The sequence below is a fragment of the Micromys minutus genome (genome assembly GCF_963924665.1).
Source record: "Micromys minutus genome assembly, chromosome: 3".
NCBI lineage: Eukaryota > Metazoa > Chordata > Mammalia > Rodentia > Muridae > Micromys > Micromys minutus.
The window spans coordinates 38667660-38689811 of NC_137972.1; positions in this window are offsets into that span (position 1 = coordinate 38667660).

Here is a 22152-nt window from a genome sequence, read left to right on the forward strand (position 1 = left end):
TTTCTGCATTAATAGAACTAATACAATAATTATATGTTGAATAACTGAAGGTTCTCATGTGCTAACATAATCAATAATCATGAATGTGAATTTGTTAACAATAAAGTTTAGATGTAGCCATTAATAATCAAGAATGGGAAGGAATGGCTTGAAGGAATGTAGCAGCTGTGGTGGCTAAGGTCACGAGTGCAGTGGTCCTATCATGTCTGGAAGACAGTTTTGTTCTCCTCCACCTCTTCCTTTCACAAACATTCTGACATATCTCTGTCCCCAGAGCCTAGGGGACTGGGTTTTGTATAAGTGATCATTTTGGAGCAAGCACTCCACATCCAGTTACCTAGTCTCTGAACTTAGTCTGCTTGTCAATTTCTGATGAGGTCTACACGTGTTTGCACACATACTCCTTCTCAAAAAATGTACCTAGAAACTTCAGAGCCCTTGAGTTCCTACCTTCCTTAGCCTGCATGTACTCTCACCTCTGAGAAATGCTATCATTTCCACCCACCCCTGGTAACCATAAAAGTTATTTTTTATGTAAGTGTATCCTCATCATATCCAGGAATAAAAAGATAGAAAGGCTATCGGACCTGAACTGGTTTGGAGTATATGATAGTTTGTATATGCTTGGCACAGGGAGTGGCACTATTAGGAGGTGTGGCCCTGTTGAAGTAGGTGTGTAATTGTGTGTGGGAGCTTAAGACCCTCACCCTAGCTGCATGAAAGTAAGTATTCAACAAGCGGCCTTCAGATGAAGATATAGAAATCTCACCTCCTCCTGGACCACACCTGCCAGGCTGCTGCTATGCTCCTGTATTGATGATAATGGACTGAGCCTCTGAACCTGAAAGCCAGCACCAATTAAATGTAGTCCTTTTCAAGGCTTGCAATGGTCATGGTATCTGTGCATAGCAGTAAAAGCCTAATTAAGACAGGGTACATGTGCAGTAAGGCAAAACTGTGTCCTTCATTAACTTTTATGTTAGAATTTTCTGTTTAGTATCTGATGTCCATCCAGAGTTGGCCATGTGTATGAACATAGTCAGATGCAATATGGAATAGGGCAGACTCAGTATAAAATGATTATATTCTGAAACTAGAATAGAGACACACTCATACTATAGCCTTTGTAGCTGTGGTCATTTGAATAAGAGTGATGACTTTGGGCTCTATAATTGAATGCTTAGTAACTAAGCAGTAGAACTCTTTGGAAGAATTAGAAGGATTAGGAGTCATGGCGTTTTTCACTAGACCTTTCTTTGAGGTTCTAAAATTCCATTGCAAGCCTAGGATCTCTCTTTATCTTAGTGGATGGATCAGGATGTAGTTTTTAGCCACTGTTCCATCACCTGCCTGCATGCTACTTATGACCCTTGCCATGAAGATATTAGATTATACCTCTGAAACTATAAAGAAACCCTCAATTAAATGCTATCTTTTATGTAAAAGTTGCCTTGGACATGGTGTCTCTTCAGAACAATAGAAAAGTGACTAAGACAGTAATCAACTCCTTCTCTTAAAGCCCATAAAATGAAGTTCTGAGAACGCAATGGCCCATCATGTAGCCTCATATATGTAGCCTAAAGTCAATGTTGACCTGTATCCCTCTTTAATGTGTAGTATGTCTTTGCTCCAAATAAAGGCATTTTACTTCTTTTCTAAATCTGTGAAAGTCTTTACTTTCGGATCTTTAGATAAGAGTCTAAGAGCCTGGAAACACTCACCCTAGACCCCAACTACCAGACACAAATTCTCTTCTTCTAAAGTTTTTATTATGTCTCAATAGCACCAAGCTGAAACCCAAGAATCTACTACATGCCTTTTGGAGGAAACTTATCAAAACACTTAGTAACTATTACTATATTTTCAAATAATAACTAATAAAATAGAGAAAAGTTTAACTTATAATATAATGATATGATATAGCTTCAATATGTCACTCGAAAGCTTTTAGAAATATTTTTATTTAAACCATATGCTGATGGTATTTCAGAGCACACACCTCTTTGAGATGTCATTAATGTTAGATGAGTTCATGACTATAGGCCCTCATGGTGATCTTAGCTTCTCAAGAAGAGAACAAAGTGTCTGAAGTCACATATGTCCCTCATCATGTAATGCCTTCAGCCATCATGGCAGACCAAGAAGGCCCTCATCATGTGATGACATCTTGATATTGGGCCTCCTAGCTCCTAGGACTGTGAAAAACACATTGCTAACACACAAGGTTGTAGACATTCAGTCATACCAACAAAAAGTTTACTAAGACCATATGCAGTCATAAGTATTAATAAGTTTCTGGTTTAAAATCAAGTTATTAATAATGGTTATGTCTTTGGGATGTAGAATTTAAGGTCACCTCAATATAACTCATTATATATATTCATATTTTCAAAATTTTTCATAAAAACTATGTGTTACACCTTTATTTTTAGAAGACAAATAAGGATTTGTCTTTTAATTAAAGGTATTATTTTATGAATGTATCAAAATGTTTAACTAACAAAACGTAATCATTAAGATTTCTTTTCTCTGTGTGTGAGCCTTATTTATCTAATATTATACAACTTACCATATTTCTACTGTGAACTTGCCATCTGATATTTATATTTTTACATTCTAATTGACATTTCTGTGGTATTAATAATAGTTAAATATTATTGCATACATTTTCTGGACATTATTATCTCTACTAAATTTGTGATATGATTCTATTGCATAAAATATTTTTCTATCGGTTTCTTTCACTATTCTTGTACCTCATAATATATTAATTATATAATAGGTGACTTTATGAAATAGCTCAGAAATATCAGCATGCAGATCTCATTTTTTGATATAGACTATGACATTTATGTTTGTGTTGTTTCTATAGTTTTAAATATATACATACATATGTTACTACTCTGTCTTATACACACACATATGTATATATGCACACGTGCACACACACATACAGATACACACACAGAATTCTTTCTGCAAGTGCCGTGCTAAATAATTTCAATCAAGATTCAGATCATCTTATGCTATTTGTGAAACATGAGTTTGAACCCAGTGAGTATCCCAGATTCTAGAACTATGGGAAGCCCACAAGTGATGATATCCAAAAGACTCATATTTCTGTTCTTAGGATTGTGGTTACTGGACATACAATGCTTAAGTGACTCAAAAAAAAAAGACAAAAAATAAAACAAAAAAATAATATTCATCCAGTAAGTGGTTGTTTGATGGAGGAATGTGAATAAAATATCCCATTTAGCCTGCAGTACTAAGGGGCTCTGTACCTGATGGGTTCTGTCTGGGAGAACACATACCAATTGTGTTCTCCTGAAGATTTCCACAGGCCATCTTTTCTTTGACCCAGTATAGTATCTTAAAATGCAAAGCCCAGAAGTAGTAACACCTGAAGATGACATCATCATCATTATCATCATCATCATCTTATTGTTGCTATTTTGTGCTATGGTACTATTGCTTCTATTGGGCAGAGACCTAGAAATCTTCTAAATAGCATGTAAATTTTAGGACAGCACTAGTAACAAATTGTTTGAGCCCAAATCTCAATTTTGTCGAGGTTGAAAGTCCCTGACCTAAAATGATAGATAACTTCTTTTATTTTAAAAGAGTCATTTAGAGGAGAGAACAATAGATGTATTTGAGAGACATTACTCATCTGCCATTGTTGCTATGAGCCTCCAACTAAAATGGCCAATAAGGAGAGAGGGGGAAGGTGGGGGAGAAGGAGACAGACAGAGAGAGAGAAAGAGAGAGAGAGAGAGAGAGAGAGAGAGAGAGAGAGAGAGAGAGAGTGAGAGAGAGAGAGAGAGAGAGAGAGAGAGAGTTTGCTATTTTCTGTGTTCAGCAGTTGTGCCCAGAGAACAGGTTTCTGTGCTTATTAGACTATCAAATTCTATAGGATCCCAGAGACTCTGTGTCTACCTGACTATATGCTATGAAGCCAGCAACCCCATTGTTCTGAGATATTTGTAGGTTAAGTAAGTTATAGCAAGGAGGTAGTGGAAACTCTAGCATCTGCTTCTTTGACTTTAAAGTGAATGCAAGACATCTGATCCTTTTGTAAAAATGCAGGTTCAAATTCTGCAGGCTTGGGCAGAATGGCAGCTTTTCTTACAAATGACAGGCTCCCACATGAAGTCAGGGCTGCTGGTCCTGATGAAACAGTGAACAGTGAGGGCAAACTAGATCATCTGCTCCCTTGATGTTAAGAGCATCAACAAGTTCACAAACTTGGTCCAAAGAGCACCGACTACACAGCAGGTACGCCCATCTTCCTTATCTTCCTGACTACTTACCATGTGTGAAGGTTGAAGATCCTTACTCCTAATAGTGAGCCCTAGGTCTGGGGCATTTTATTTTACAGACTTGTGAATCACAGCATCAATCTAGAGGGGTGAGCATTCTGACAGAACAGAGCGGGCTAGTTTTATAACTGGAAATGCAGGTCCTTTCCCTCTTTCCTCATTGGCTGAGTCATAAGGAGAGTACAAGTCATCTGGCTCTTACATGCCCTCCACTACTAATGCCTCTTGCTTAGGAAAGATGGTTCCTGAACTTATTCCTACATTTTACATCTTGTTTACTTTAAAGCTTATCAGGATTATGACCATGTTACATCTGCAGACAAGTTTGGCTACTCCTACTACTACTTTCCTACTCTAACTTTTAGATTGGAGTGAACTGTATACCTAAACAATCAGATCCCGGCAGGACAGGGGACCAACATTTTCTGATCATGTCTATGTAGACCTTAGCTGGCTCCAAGCATTGTGGGAAGTAGACCATTATCTTTTACCTCTTATGAGCAGCTTCTTGTTTTATCAGAGTCCCATTTTCTCCATTGTTTTAATGGAGTCCTAGTCTTTGTTTCCTTCATGTGCCTGGGATAAAGCTAGAAGGCAATCATTGGTGCTAAAGCAATTGAAATTGCAAATCTGTATTCACACAGAAATGCCCCATAGTGCGGAACAGAGAGGTTGGTTATTTGCTCAGTACAACTGGCTTATAGCTTAGTTTGGATTGATCAGTTGACTGACTTGTTTATAATCTTAGAACTGCACTTCACCATTCTTTGGTTCCTGACCACAAGTGGACATATAGAACGAGAAGCAGCTTCTTTTACTATCTTTCCATTTACTTGGATCGAATAAAATACAGCAATGGAATAAATGCAACTAGCTTCAAAAACTAGGCCAAAGATGTAGGTGAACCTCAGTGGTAGAGCACTTCTCTAATCTGTCCGAAGCCCTTGGTTCAATCCCCAGCACTACCACCAAATTGCTAAATTTGCTAAAAATACTCCCACTCAGAGAATTTAGAATCACTTTTCCTACTTTTGTGATTTGGTTCTAGTTTCCCTAGAGAGGCACAGTTTTCATACTGGAGAGACTATGGGCTAGCTTGTGAGCTGAATCTTCCATCCCCCTAAATATCTCCATGCATTTCTCTTGGTTGAATTTCTAACTGCCCCCTGGGGCTGTGGAATGTGACTGTGTTTGGAGGCAGAATCTTTCCAGAAGTAACTAGCTTATTTCCTAGTAAAGAAGACAGATGTCTTCATGAGAGGGAGCTCAGGAGCCTGGCCACATGGAAACACAAAAAAGTAAGTCATCTGTATGGCAAATAGAAAGCCCTTAGAAAAATCAAGCCCACTGACTCTTTGATGTCAGCTTTCAAGTTTCAATAATTGTTAGATTCATTCTCAGCTGGTTAAGCCACCAAGTCTGTGGTATTTTGTTCTGGCAGACCTTGGAATCTGATACAGATGGGCCATTTTAAGTGTTTCAGTGTGGAAAGCCACAGAACATAAAATATACATCTGGTCCTCTGACTTCAAGATCCTGAGGGTAATTTCAGCAAATAAAACTGGCTCTAGAAAGGCTTTGTGCATTCATTAACTGCTCCTCTAGGACTTTCCATGGAATCTAAGAAAGACAGCTAAACTCATATCAACTTAAAGAGAATAGTTTGAGCGAGCTGTAATAAACGTACAGAGCTTAGGTTCTAGAGGAATTCTCTTCCTGCATTCTCAGAGAACAACAGCCTTAACCTTCTGTGGACAGCATCTGACACTTCTGTGTGTGCTAAACCTTGAGACACTGTGCCCTGGTTGTTTGGAAATTTCTAACTTACACCAAATATGTGTTGTGTTGCTGATGGTGTTACAAAACAGAGACTTTAGGCTACGAATGCTTTGTGTTTTCTCGCCCAAGTTGAACAGATGAGACCTAACAGCTCTTTGTTACTCTCCCGGGATAGTGGTTTGTTAGACTCTGGGGCATCTCCCTAACACAATGCATCATGCTTGGCTTCTGCTTTCCATTTTAGGATAGTCCTCCAGGAAGGAGCATGTATATGCCGCTTGTACCTGTGTGAGATTACAAGTCCAGGACAGGGCTCTTGCTGGGGCCAGTTCACATGGGTGCACGGGTTGGCACTGTCATCTCCTGGTGCTGTAACTTTAGAAAAGTTAAATACATTTTAATCTTCCTATGCTTTAACTTCCTTACCTTTGCAAAAAGATAATCCTAATATTCTCAGCAATGAGCATGAAAGAGTAAGTACATGGCAAGCTAATCTAATGATACTTGGTAGAGTAGAAGGCTGTCAGTGAATGTTACCAGTGTAAATGGAATAGACAAGGCATTACATATGAGTTCCCCCCCACCATGTATTACAAGAAACAAAACTAACTAAGAAGACCTTGTCATGTAAACATTGCAGACTATTTGTTACCTTGGAAATGATAAAACCTCTGTTTGAGGGTTTCTATGTGGCAGACATGGTGCTAAGCAAATCTTCTGTTTTATTTTACTGAAACTTCATAACAATGCTATGGGATCAGCTTACAGACAAATCAAGGTAAGAGAGTTTGCACTGCAGTAGCAAAGCCCATGAAACTCTCAGGGGTGCATGTAATGAGGATGGACTCACCCAAAGGAGGCATAAACAAAATTCTAAGCTACAGAGGTCTGTCTGTATTAGCCAGGATAAATCAGATTGCATTGTATTAGGAGAAACACCAAAGACATACAATGAGATGTCAAGTAATAATAATGGTAGAGCCCAAAATACCAAGGAATGCCAGCAATTCCTTAAGCTAGGAAGGGTGAGCATGGCTATCTTCCTAAAGGCTCTGAAGAAAGCATGGACCTGAAAATACCAAATATGATGTGATAGCATTTTGAAAGAGGCTTAGCTGACCTCTTTAGCTGTGAGTGGTTGGTAGCACCATCTGCTGGTTCATTGTCTGGGGCTGAATCATAAGAAGACAGTGTGCAGCACATGAATACTATTCTCTCTAGGCTTCCTGATTGTGGATACTGTATAGCATTCCAACAGATAAGCCTTCCCATCAAATGATAATATACCTGCAGCCTGTGATTCAAAATAAATAGTTTTCTTAGTTTTTTTTAATCCAAATTTTTACTATGACAATAAAGAAAGTAATGCATATAGCATCTCTAGGAAACAAATGCAAATTCATCACAGAATCATGTGTTTTGAATTTTCATTTTTGCATTTTTGCTAGCCCATATGTTCCTTTAAATAAGTTTGGCCCTTCTCGGGGACTTTCTCCTTTCAGAAGTTGTGTATGACAGCTGTGCACTATGTCATGTACCTTGTAGCTGGAGTAACCTGTGCAGAAATTAATGCTGAACAGGCACTAGGTGGATGCTTTTGATGGAGCATGCTGCAGTTATGCTTAATTCCTTGTTGTGGTTTTCTCTTGTTTTGTCATCTAAACTTGGGCATCTTTACTTCCTAACAGGATAGCCTACTTATTTCAGACATTGAGAGTTCCCGAGACAGAAGGGAGCATGCAAAGCCAAGAGGAAAAATGTTTACTGCCATGGCGATGAAAATGAAGTGTTCATTATCTTATTCCACTTGGCTTCAGACTGGATAGAGTCAGTGTCCCATGTAAACCAGCTTTAATATCATTTCCTCAAAGACTTGAGAACCATCGTGGGGATTTAGAAGAAATAAATAGGAAATATACAACAGGGGAAATACAGGCAGAGAAGGATACAGAGTGAATGGAAGTACTCTAGTTCGTACAGGGCAATGTTCTCTATATCTTTTTGTTGGGAATACAATGAACTTTAAGCTCTTAGTTTAGGGCAGAAAGAGTTCATGTACAATGTTCTAGCATCAGGAGCTTTGAATGATCTACTGGTCATCTTTGTACAGCGTTGACTTCTTTGACCCTTATCTCAACCATTTCCAGTCATTCATTTAAGAATTAGCCTTTACCACTAGGATCCAGTTCTTCAGATTTGTTCTTCTCAAAATACAGTGAATATGTTTTTTTTTTTTTTTTGGAAGGCCAGAGACTTGAGCCTCCAGGTCTCTTGGTCAGTTTGGGAAGAAGAAGTCTGTGTTTGTCTAGTGGTTAGGAGACAGTTGGCAGACTGGAGCTGCTGGAGCCCACAGGAAGACCATGAAGAAAGAGCCTGGGACTAGACCAATGTAAAGAAGATTAGAGATAACATTTGGAAATAGAGTGTCCTATTACAGCTCTAGCATTTTGGCATTCTCAGAGCTAACATAACACTGAAGTTTTAAAATGATGAGGGAATAGCCCCATCAAGCTAGTGTTTAAATTTTTTCAGTTCTGAGCTAGGCTGAAAAATACGAGTTACATGTATTTCAGCTGATGTTGTGATACATGTGTACATTGAGAAATATTCCTGAGACCCAAATTTCTTCCTAGGTACTATTCCTTTTTGATATGGTAAGAGCACTCAAGGTCTCTTTCCACACTCCAAGAAGACAATAAACCATGTAGTCACCAAAATGGCCACTAAGTCTTCAGAAACTATTAATCCTATAAATCTGAATCTTTGTACCCCTGACCAAAATGTCTTATTTTCTGTAGTCCAATTCAGCTGCGGCAGGTGCACCTACTCTAGATGCTACATGAAGTAGCAACAAGCAGTACTTGCATTTCTCATTTATTCTATTTAACATAATATCTTCCATGATATTAAGACATCCTCATTCCTCTGCATTGTCACAATAATAAGTAATTTCTTTTTTTATTGCCTAAATAATATCCCCTCTGTGAGAATGTATGTTTGTAAATATGTATGCATGTATGTACTGCATTTATTTCAATCATTCATCTATAAATACTTATTTCCTGAACTTTTGATTGGTACTACTCTGATATGTCGAAGATGCTAACCCAGAAACCTATTGCCCATCCACATGCCATCTTTTGACAAATGTCTCTGTAAGTCTTTAGCCATGTATGGGAATATAACTGGATTCAGATTGTTTATATTACATGGAGTGACAAGCATCTTCCTCTGTCTTTTCTCTAACAAGAATGACAGAAATAGACTAGGGACCAACAAGTTTTCCTCTTTCTGAGTATATTAGACAAAACAAGCAAAAAAGAAATTTTTATTTTGTATCATTTAGAAAGTAAATTTTATTTTAAAAATAAAACATGCCTGAGAGCTTCTTTCTAACCTCTAGCAATTCTCAGTCCAGCTAGGGAGAGAGGCTGAGGATGTATAAAACAAAGCTTAGCTCTTATTATCCAGGGCAGAATTCTTTACCGCAGTGGGCATTGGTTTTCACCTTTTGATAAGAATGGCAGTTGACCCACAAAGCTTGTGTTTCTACAATGTTCGGCAGGCTTTTCCATCTGGGGTGAAGACTGGTGATCACCTTACCATGTTAATTAGATTTTCCAAGCCTAAGGCATAACAGAAATTAACAGAATGGTGAATTACAGTCCCTCTCATGGCCTTGTCCACAGAAATATATTTCCTTGAGGACAGATTGCTTACAATTTTGGCTTTGGGGCACTGGAATGAATCATTAGTTGCTAACATCATTTAAGAAACATTCAACAAAACCTTGAGAGGCAAAAGGAATGGCTTCATTTGGGCAAGTTAATACAATATACTAGGAGCTTTTAGTTTGGCTCCATATATAAAATAGCTACCATTTATTATATGTCACAATATGTATGCCATGCACTACATAATGTTTTTTACATGGGTCATTCTACTTAATTCTCATAGCAACTAACATTCTCCTAAGTAGATTCAAAATGTAAATGTGTTTGCCTAAAGTGATGGAGCTAACAAATGTAGCAGATTTGATTGGCAGTCAGTTCTAGAACCCAAGAGATTGCATTATTTACACTGCCTTCCCAGGAAGGGGGAGGAGCATGTAATTGAAGAAATGAGTAAAGAGCATTGCTGTGCAGAATCTGTGCACTTTCCAGACATGTAGGTTCACAGGCAGCTTGCTTTGCTTTGGAGCAGAGCAGAGAATTTCTGTTCTGTTATAATGGTCATGGAAAAGAACATGGCATGGAGAGACTTTGCAAAGGTGCATTATAGGATTTATATGCTCAGTGAAAAGAAGAAGAAAAAAATTATAATGTATGAGAGTCCATTTAAAACCCAGCTATGAAATGCCAACATCTAAAATAATAGCTGTCAGGCATGATTCCTCCTGGTCTGCAAGAGTGTATTCCCCAAATATAGTGAGGTTTTTGTAGCAGAAAGATTTGTCAAGGAATGAACTGTTTACATGCACATTTATAATAACCTCATACATCTGTTTAATGTATTTTAAAAAGTTTTAAAGACTATTCACCACAATTATGCCTAGGCATGTATACAAAAGGAAGATCAATGTTAAATTTACAAATAAATACCTGTCTCCTCCTTCATTTTATCATTTACATAAGAAAAATGAGAAATCAAAACATAAAAAAAGCTGCAAAGTGAAGTTATGCTGAAAGTGTGAAGAAAGTTTCATAGGCCCTTCTCTATCTTTTTCCTTCAAGATAAAAGCTATTTAAGCTCTCTCTCTCTCTCTCAGTTGCATTTTCATGGTGACCCACATTGTACTTATTATTTTTGAAGACAGATGCTGCACTAGATGAATAGGAAGGAGAAAAGATTGGTTTTCATCAGCCTGCAGGCTGGGATAAGGATATTACACAGAACATCCATTCAGTACCAGGGAAGAAACAGTACTCAGAGCTTGGCTGATACAGAGCACCAGCTATAAGGTTCAAAAATCAGACCAGCCCAAAGTGACAATTCTAAGTAATACAGTTTACTGCCCTTAAAATATTGAAGGCATTTAATATCTAAAGGAGTATGCTTGGCTCTCCCTAAATTCTCCTCTTCGGCCAATATAGATGCTTTGTAGCACCTTTCTCCAAACTAAAACCTCCCAATTCTGAGGGACACTCTTTAAGATGCAGAATTTAACCAGGAGGTAAAACAACAGGGTATTTTTTAGAACAACAGGGTATTTTTTAGGACTTTTAAAAGGAGGACGAACAACAATGTAATCTAAGGCAGTGGTTCTCAGCCTGTGGGTTGCGATTCCATTGGGGATCACATATCAAATATACTGCATAGCAGATATTTACATTATATTTCATAACAGTAGCAAAATTGCAGTAATGAAGAAGCAATGAAATAATTTTGCATTTAAGTGTCACCACAACATGAGGAACTAACTCTATTCAAGGGTCATGGTATTAGGAAGGTTGAAAACCGCTGCTCTAAGATGAAGTGGGTCATTCCATTCTGCATGCAAGCCATTACACTCAGGAAAGAATTTAGTAGCTTCTGAAAGTCCGTTAAACTGAGCAGATTCACTATCTGCCCAAGCATATACAAGCAGTAAGGACTGCTGTGAGATACTCTCAGCCAAGCAGAGCTTCCTAGAAAAGCCAAACCGCCTAGAAGAAGCAGAGACCAGCCAAATTTCCTGGAAGAGGCTTAGGCTAGCAGACCTACCAGGGAAAGATAGTCTTCAACATGTTTAGCTGTCTTTAGGCACATTTCCAGCTTTTGTGAGCTGTAACTCACGCTGTAGTGAATTTGAGTAATAAATCTGTCTTTGAGTAATTTCAGATCCTGTAAATAACATTGATAAAATTTGTTTCCCCAAGTTGGACTTCATTAGTGTCCTTAGTTTGGTTGATTCCATATTTGGGATAAATATGTATTTGTTCATTTCTCCACAGGATTAGTACAATAGATAATATAACTTTTGGTAGTGAAGAAAGTATGAAGGTAAAATCTGTGGTGGAGACCTAGCAAATATCTTTTTATGATGAAACTGGGGTCTCAAGTATAGATATTTATCTATTCATGTTGAATTAGATCTAGGCATCTCTTACCAAACTGTAAACAGATTTAATACCTTATACATAATGCAATATTAGTTCATCGGTTAGAGGTACAAGAGGTCAAAGCTATGGAGTTTTGTGTGGTTGCTGGATGATACAGAGCCTTGTGGAATATTACAACCTTTACCGTTGAGATTTGATTGTCTCTAAGCAGCAGGTTCAAGAATGGCTTTGTACACGGCAATATTAAGTGACTTGTGATATAATGTGTAACAACAAAATGCTCTAAGGTACATTGCAAAAAGACTTTGAGAAGTCTTTTTCTTGTGCTATACACTTTTGTCTCTCTTCAGCTGAAATGACAAGAAGATAGAATAATGTAGTTTTGACAAATCCTTGATGTGCATACGTTCTGCCTCTACTCATATCAAACACCGCTCCTGTAAATAACGGTGATAAAAACTTATTGGTTCACCAAGTTGAATGTCAATAGTGTCCACAGAGAAAATGATTTGCTGGAAAAAATGATATGATAAACTTGATGTAAAATAGGTCAGTGGTAATGGTAGATTGTGTTGGATGATATACAGTTAACACTACAAATTTTTAGTCACTCATATCTTTTATGGCATTTTTAGATAAGCTACAACAGTCACTGGTAGAATGTGATTACATTATGTTGTTTCATACAATGACAGCATATTTATATAATTTAAAAAGGAAACTTAAATTATATAGTGAAAAATTATGTTTGTTTTGAGACAGTCTTGTTATCTAGTCTGGGATGTAACTCATTCTGTAACTCTGGCTGAGCTTGAATTTTTGGTCCTAGTGCTTCAACCTCTAATGTCTTGGGATCATAGGCCTTTCTTTCTAGTCACTGGATCGTGACTTCTTGCTCTTTGGAATTGTCAAGAGATATAAATTTCCTTTATTTTTATTGTGGGCTATCAGCACTTCTGCCAACAAGGTGACTCATAGCAGTCTCTGGATAATTTTGGGATGAAGCCCAACTGTGCTGGAAAGATTATCTAAACAATTTGTGATTAAGATCTTTGAATCAGATAATTTTAACCAACTTCTGAGGATGTTGAAGACTAGGTCCAATCAAGTGGCCAGTGATCCATTCAATCACACAATGAACTTTATAAAACAGCCTGGATATTTGGCTCAGATGTGTTTTCTATTAATGAAACACATTCACATGCAGGTAGGTGCTGCATCCTAAGGACATGAAAATTTAGTGTTTAGGATTATTAATTGGTTTCATCCAATGTTATTTTATTATTTTTGCTAGGACTGATTAATTTATTTCTTAATGATTAAACTGTGGCCCCAAGTACAGTCGTCTCTCTCTCTCTCCAGATGGGATTAGATCTCAGCAACTTCCTTACTAAAATGAAAATATATTTAGTCTCTTATATTTAATACAACATTAGTTAGTTGGTCAGAAGTACAAGAGGCCAGAAAGCTGTAACATTTGTGTGTGGTGTCTGGATAACAGGAAGTCTGGTGGAGGAATTTTACCTGAATCATTGAAATTTGACTCTCTACACAAAAAGTGCAAAAATGGATTTGTAAATAGTAATGATAAATGATACAATGCATTTAAAAATGGTAAATGTACTTTCACAAAACCTGCCATTTAAGGATCCTAAGTTTCCAAAATTTGGAAAATCGTCATCTTATATGTGAGACTATACTAAGCAACTGATATAAACAGGTTAAGCCACTCATCTATTGTCTCATCATTACCAAGTGTCAGGACTGGGTGCAATCCCAAGTGATCTGGTTCTTGATTCTTTGAAACTATTTTTTTTAATATAGTGTCTTCTATTTCCCAGTGAATTTCAGTGTTTTTTATAGATGGGACTGATATTAAACTCTGGATCTTTATATGTTTGTCTACTTCATCTGTGCTAAGAGTACAGGTATGAGGTAACAGGTCTGTTAGGATGCTTATTCTATGAATGTTCCTCATTGTAGTTATAAAGTGTGTGCCTAGTACAATAACTGTGGAAAGGAACTACAGTTTTACAAAATTAAAAGAACTTAAGTCTTACAAAACTTCAAGCACACAGAAAGTAGTAAGTAAATATTAGTTTTTATAAAGATAAATTTCTCTATCAGGTAAATATAAATTCTTAAAACTAATTGCAGTTAATTAGTTTATGCCCTATAACACTGCCTAACACACACACACACACACACACACACACACACAAATACACACACAGAGATACAAACACACACACATGCTTTATCAAATACAAAATAAAAGATATCTATTTATCTAGAAGGCCAAGGACTTCTATAACATATCTTTTTAGTATGAAATAATTTCTTTTCTCTCAAGAAGTACCATTATTCTGAATATAAAGGCATTGTTTTAAAGGACTCGGCTCCTACAAGCTTTTCTTAGAATTATAAATTTATATAATTCTAGGTCACATTGTTGAAGACAATGAGAAAAGAACTTTTAGCTAACAAAGCAAAATATGGGCTTCGGGCTTCACTGGAGTGACTGCAGTGGCTGGGTTAGTTGGAATGCTCCAGACTGGTGATTTATCTTTATTTGTCAGTTCTCCAGGGTGAGTTCTCATGAAGGGCAGAAAGTGATGAGGAAGCAAAAGCAATTGCCTGCAGCTGGGGGTGAGTCTCCTTCTATTTGAGGGGGATCGGATTCTAAAATTCTTTAGTTGGACAGTTCTAAGTACATCCTAAAGTCTAACATTTCTAAGCTGTGGAATTGTTAAGGCATACATATTTTCTTTTACACAGTATATGATATCAATAATACTAGCTGTGACTATAATATGTAGATATGATAATTTTGGGGAAACAGCCAACTCTTAGAACAAAGAGGCTTTTGATACTGTAGAAGAAAACTTTTTCCTGGGCTTGGCATTCAAGGAAGTAGTACAGTCAAGGGCCCAAGCAGAAGTCACTTCCCACAGAGTAACAAAATTTCATCCTAACCTTGCAGGAACAGTAGAGGTATGGACAGGTCATTTCCCTGGCAAATTCATTAACTCTATGGATGTGGGAAGTGGCGAAGGAAGCTGCTGTGCCAGGTTTTTGAAGGGGCAAAAAAAAAAAAAAAAAAAAAAAAAAAAAAAAAAAGCCAGACTCAGTTTCACATATCAAAAGAAAGATAAAAAGGGTTATTGCCTGCCAACTCTGTCCATGGTGGTGCAGTGTACACCAGTTATGTGTATCTTTCTTTCCAGGAAGGCTGGGAGTGTGGGCCATTTAAATGCTTCCACCAGAAAAGCTATAACTCTGATATCCTGAAAGTTCCATTTTCTGTCACATCGGGAAATGGTCGATATGGTCTGCTTTAGTTCCATATTCTGAGGAACAGACGCTATCATATGCACTCTGTCATATGGCAGCTGTGCTATTTATTCATTCACTCATTCATTCATTCACTTGGCAAAAGGTTATTGAATACTTTTTAAGTACTACTCACTTTTTTAGATATAGTGGGTGTATGATGTTTGTAAATAGAGAAAAGAGACAAAACCCTATACCTTTTGGATTTTGTAATATACTAGAGGACAAATTCAATGGACAGATGAGTGCAATGAATTCAAAGAGAAAATTGTTTGAAGACAGTGAAGATGGTACTGGATCCAATACGAGTCAATCCTCGGGGAAGATCATCTGCTTGGTGTGACTATTAAGTGAAAGGTTCTAAGGTGGAAGCATGTAGACAGGTTATTAGAGCATACAAAAAAAATCTAAAGTGGAAGGAAATGTTAATAGAAAAAATAGTGAGAGAACAAAGGGGTGCTCAAAAGTCAAATATCATTAGAGCTTCGAATACTAAGGTTGAAAAGCCTGGGGCTTTGCATTGTATGTGATAGAAACCAATTAGAGGATAGAAACAGAGAGGCATGATGTGATTAATATTTAAAAAGCATTCACCTGGCATTTGTGTATGCAGCAGATTATATGACAGATATGTGAGCAAGGGGACAATGAAGAAGTTGGCCCATAAGAGCTTCCAAAAACCCAGACACAACAGACAACATGCCATTATCTTTTAAATGGATCAAATGGAGTCTGGGGTCAGACTCCTAATGTAGTGTTGTCCTAGGCATTCAGCTCTTTCCCAAGTGCTTGTTTCTGTACACTAACACATGGTTCAGTGGTCTAGGCCTCTCTGAAGGCAGCAAAATATTCAGTCTTGAAAGTTGCAAACTATAGCCAAAACCGAATATGTAGGGAAAAAACTGGGTGAAAGTATACACCTGGCAGGCAGAGAGTTTGCATGTTCATGGTAGCTCTTGTGGCTTGAGTTCATCTCCTTCCAGCCTGGTTTTATTTGTGGCTTCCTATCTGCCCACATTTGTGTGATATTTAGGGATAACAAAAGCTCCCAACTGCATTCTGGCTGAGTAGTTGAGGTTCTGTTGCAACACAGAATTCCTTTTGTTTCTGATATTAAAAGTCGATAATAGCATGGTGAATCCAGGTGTCCACATTACACTTAAAAGGAGGGAAAAAAATGAGAGGTGAAGGAGCTGTACCCGGTTCCTCTGCATATTGAGATTGGTATAAATCCAGAGAGCACGGAGAGACCTAAAATTCCAATCTAACCTTGTGGCTTTATCCTGTAGTCATACATCACAGGCTCATTTAAAAGCAAGGCAATACCTTAAGAACCATCATGTCATTGATTCATTTCTTCTGGCCTGACCCCCTGTAGAAAGTAATTTCTGCTTCCACAAACTGATGCTGTCATGGTTTAATTCCGCTGAAACACTCCATCCAGACTAATTATTTAAGCAACTGACTTTGAGATGCTTGCATTGTCATCAAATTAAATTTCATCATAGAATAATTTGGAATAAGCTTGATTTTCAAAAATTGAAAGAGTATTGGGATGGGTAGATAGCTCCATTGACAAAGTGCCTTCTGTGTAAACATAAAGATCTAATTTCAAATCCCTGGCACCAATGGAAATTGCTGATTATGGCAGCTCATGTCTGTAATCCCAGAACTAGAAGAGAAACATTTTTTGAGCTCACTGGCTAGAGTGTGAACTGGTAGGTATTTGGTTCAGTGAAAGATCTTGTCTCAGAAAATAACTTGTAGACCCCCATGGGCTACTGCTAGTGAAACCCCAGTCTGGTGCCACATGGCCTGCATGGGCAGAAAAAGCCTGGGATGACCCTTCCCTGGTACTACACAGCATGTGCAGGACATAACACTTCTGAGACAACCCCAGACATCCAGAGGCCACTGGCACCACTAAGATGAGCAAGTAAGTGGAGAGATGGAGGCAAAAAGGAAACAGAAGGATGTTTACATAATGAAAATGAAAGAACTGGGAACTTGAAAGTAGTGAGGAACACCCTAATGTGAGTAGCCAGCAATACCATCTAAGGCCATAGTGAGGTCATGGCCCCTGCTGAGATTATGGTCCATGCTGCCACCAAGAGCCACATCTGAATTCATGGCATTGCAACAGAAGGGTCTGCTACCACCAAAGACCAGGTAGACATCCTTGGTCTAAGTCTAGGATTACGTTGAAGTCTGAGGGCTTTGCAGATTGGCCCTCTCCCTTGCCTGGCCACTATGCTAAAGCTGGTCCAAAACATAAGAGCAGGAGGAGAGAAGAGCAGGCCCCACATCTCACACAGAATTCACAATAGAGCTGGCCTTAGTAGTGGCAGTGGGGGTAGAGGTTGAGGGTAGGGTTGTACATGAGCCGGCTGTGAGAGTGGGAGAATTTGCACTGTCCCTTGCCTGTTGTGGCATTCGGTAACCTAGCTCTGGGAGTACTAGAAAGCTTAGTCTAGTGTTATGGGTTGGGAAGAACTGGGAGACTGACCAGCTCAGCTACCATTCAGGCCAAGATCCAGGACTTTGAGTTAGCCCACCTCAAAAATGGAGTTAGTCTGTCTATGAACTGCTGGAGAAAATGAAGGGGCTGGCCTTACAGACCAAAAGCAGTAAGGATTGGGTTCACAAAGAATCAATAAAAGTTAAATAAAAAATAAGTTGTAGAGTAATAATAGGAAGCAAATATTATTGAAACATGGATAATACTATCAAGTAATCTATCAAGAATAGATATGCTAGTATGCTTCCTTTTGATTGACATATTAGAATCTCCTGCTGTGTAATGAGCATCACAATTTAGACACTTGAATTAGTGCCCATTTATTTTCATAAAGAGACTTAGGTAGTAAGTCTGAGAGGGCTCATCTGGATTCAGATTCTTGATTTGGTTAAGCTTACATTTGGAGGCTTTGGAGAAAAATAATTTCCAAGCTCATTCCTGTAAGAATTCAGTTTTTCATGGTTGGACTGTGGTCCTTATTTCCTGGTAGTGTCCCAGCTATTAGTTCCTGGAGGTACCCCCATTTATAATAACATAGGCGCATTCATAAGCGAGGATATACTCCTGTTGAGTCATTCCAATTTCTTCTTATGCAAAAAGTTGGGAAGAAAGATCTCAGAGAGTCTCAGGTACTAGATTCAGGGATTCTTGGAAAATCCCTTTGTATTAATTTCTTCTGTGCCATAAAATAGAACTTATTCACAGATATAATACTCATGAGATTCACCATTATGGGAATCATGCAGGACAGACAAAAATGGTATAGAAAAACTTAAGGCTTACCTTTGGACTCTGACTTATGGATTTGTTTACTGAATATTTTGTTAGTCTCTCCTCTTCCTCCTCCTCCTCCTCCTTCTCCTCCTCCTCCTCCTCCTTCTCCTCCTCCTCCTTCTCCTCCTCCTCCTTCTCCTCCTTCTTCTTCTTCTACTTCTTCGACTTCTCCTCTTCCTCTTCCTCCTCCTTCTCTTCCTCCTCCTCCTCCTTTTTCTTCTTCCTTAAATGAGTTGTCTCAGAATTTGCATACAAATAGATAACTATGAACCTGTTCCAGTAAGCACAGTAGGGGATGAGACAGGGGAAAATATGAAGTTAATATATCCTGAGTCAGTGACAGCTGGGTGTCCACCACAGGGAATCAGGATCAGGCTGCAGGAGGTTCAGCTCCCAGAACAGCTGCACGGGTGCTTTTTCACCTGGACCAGGGGTGAGCCTGGGATGCAGGCCCAGGGAGATTACACCAGGAGTTCTCAGAATGTGGAAAGCACAGTGCTTTCTGGAAGCGGGTATTTTCCAGCCCACAGAGAAGGCCCAGTCTCTATTATCAGAAATTGGGATCTCCCGTGGAAGGCTGAGCTCCCAGTATAGCTGTACAGGTGTTTTTCCACCGGGACCAAGGGTGAGCCCAATGCATAGGCTGTCCAGCTGTCCAGAAAGGGAACTCTGGAAGTTCTTGAAGCTCAGGGAGTGTGGTACTCTCTGGAAAAGTGTCCTTTTTTGGCCTAGAGAAAGAGCCATGTCTCTGCCATTAGAACTCAGGACCTGTGGGCAGAAGGCTGAGCTCCCAGAATAGCCTCAAAAGAGCTCTCACTCCTAAGCTCACAAAGTGAGAACTGAGTCACTATGATCAGAACTCACTGCTTGCCCACAACCAGCCAAACACTGAGGAGCAAACTCCCTCCTGAGACCACAGACATTCAGACCCAGAGGAGAGATATGCAACAGTCAGAAACAAAAAAGATCACTTACAATCATTGACAACAAGATGGCAAGAGGAAAGTGCAAGAACCTAAACAACAGAAACCAAGACAACCTGGCAACATCTGAGTCCAGTTCTCCCACCACAAAAAATAGGGGATTTCCCAACACTCCAGAAAAATAAGATTTAGACTTAAAATCATACCGCACAATGATGATGGAGGTCTTTGAGAAGGGCATGAGTAACTCCCATAAGCAATTACAGAAGAACCAGGAGAAATCACCCTACGGAAAACACAACTAAACAGGTGAAGGAATTGAAAATGGAAATAGATACAATAAAGAAATCACAAAAAGAAACAACCCAGGAGATAGAAAACCTATGAAAGAAATCAGAAGTCATAGATACAAGCATCACCAACAGACTACAAAAGATGAAAGAGAGGATCTCAGGGGCCAAAGGCAACATAGAAAACATTCACAAAACAGTCAGAGAAGATGCAAAATTTAAAAAGTACCTAACCCAAAATGTCCAGGAGGTTCAGGACACAATAAGAAGGCCAAACCTAAGGACAATAGGTGTAGAAGAGGCTAAAGAATATCAACCAAAAAGCTCAGTAAATATTTCAACAAATTCATAACAGAAAACTTTCCTACCCTTAAGAATGAGATGACCATGAACATATAAGAAGCCTACAGAACTCCAAATAGATTGAACCAGAAAAGAAATTCTTCCTGACACATAACAGTCAGAACCCCCAAATACCAGAGTGCTCAACAGAGATTATGAAAGCTAGAAGATTCTGGATAGACATCATACAGACTCAAAGAGAACACAAATGCCAGTCCATGTAACTTTATCCACTAAAACTGTCAACTACCATTAATGGAGTAACCAAGATATTCCAGGACAAAACTAAATTTACACAATTTCTGACCACAAATCCAGCCCTAAAAGGATAATAGGTGAATACTCCAACACAAGAAGAGAAAGGACACACTAGAAAAAAACAAGAAAATTACTATGCAAGAAAACCAAAGAAGAAAGGCACACAAACATAATTCTACCTCTAACAAAAAAAAAAAAAAAAAAAAAAAAAAAAAAAAAAGAAAGAAAAAAAAAAAAACAGGAAACAAGAGTCACTATTTCTTAATATCTGTTAAGATAAATGGACTCAATTCTCCAATAAAGAGACATAGACTATCAGACTGGATATGTAAACAGGATCCAGTATTTATCTGTATACAGGAAACTCATCTCAGAGAAAAAGACAGACACTACATTGGAGTAAAAGGCTGGGGAAAAAAACTTCCAAGCAAATGGCACCAAGAAACAAGGTAGAGTAGCCATTCTAATATCAAATAAAATAGACTTTCAAGAAAAAGTTATCAAAAAAGATAAGGAAGGACACTTTTTACTCATGACAGGAAAAATTTAACCAGATGAACTCTCAATCCTGAACATTTATGCTCCATTATACAAGTGCAACAACATTCATAAAAAAATCCCCTAGTCCAAAGCATATATTGTACCACACACAATAATAGTGGGAGATGTCAACACCCCACTCTTATGAATAGACAGATCCTGAAAGCAGAAACTGAAAAGAGATACAACAAAACCGGAAGAGGTTATGAACCAATTGGAATTAACAGAGAACTATAAAACATTTCATCCTAAAACAAAACAATATACCTTCTTCTCAGCATGTCAAGGCATGTCCAAAATGAACCATATAGTCAGACACCAAACAAGCCTCAATAGATATAAGAATATTGAAATACTCCCATGCATCCTATCAGATTACCATGGACTAAGGTCTGTCTTTAATAACAACAAAGACAACAAAAAGCCCACATGCACATGGAAGCTGAAGAATGTTCTACTCAATGATAGCATGGTCAAAGAAGAAATAAAGAAATTAAGAATTTTCTCAAATTTAATGAAAATGAAAGCATAACATACCCAAATTTATGGAATACAGTGAGCACAGTACTAAGAGGAAAACTCATAGCTCTGAGTGCCTCCAAAGAGAAACCGGAGAAAGCATACACTACCAGCCTAACAGCATAGATGGAAGCTCTAGAACAAAAAGAAGCAGATACACCCAAGAGAAGTAGACAGCAGGAAATAATCAAACTCAGAGTAGAAATAAACCAAATAGAAACAGAAAGAATCATACAAAGAATCAACAAAACCAGGAGCTTGTTCTTGGTGAAAATCAACAAGATTGGTAAACCCTTAGCCAGACTAACTAGAGGGCACAGAGAGAGTATCCAAATTAACTAAATCAAAAATGAAAGGAGAGACATAAAATTAAAAATTGAGGAAATTAAAAAATCAGCTGATCCTACTACAAAAACTTATACTCAACAAAACTGGAAACTCTGGAGGAAATGAACAAATTTTAGACAGATACCATATACCACAGTTAAATCAAGTTCAGATAAACCATCTAAA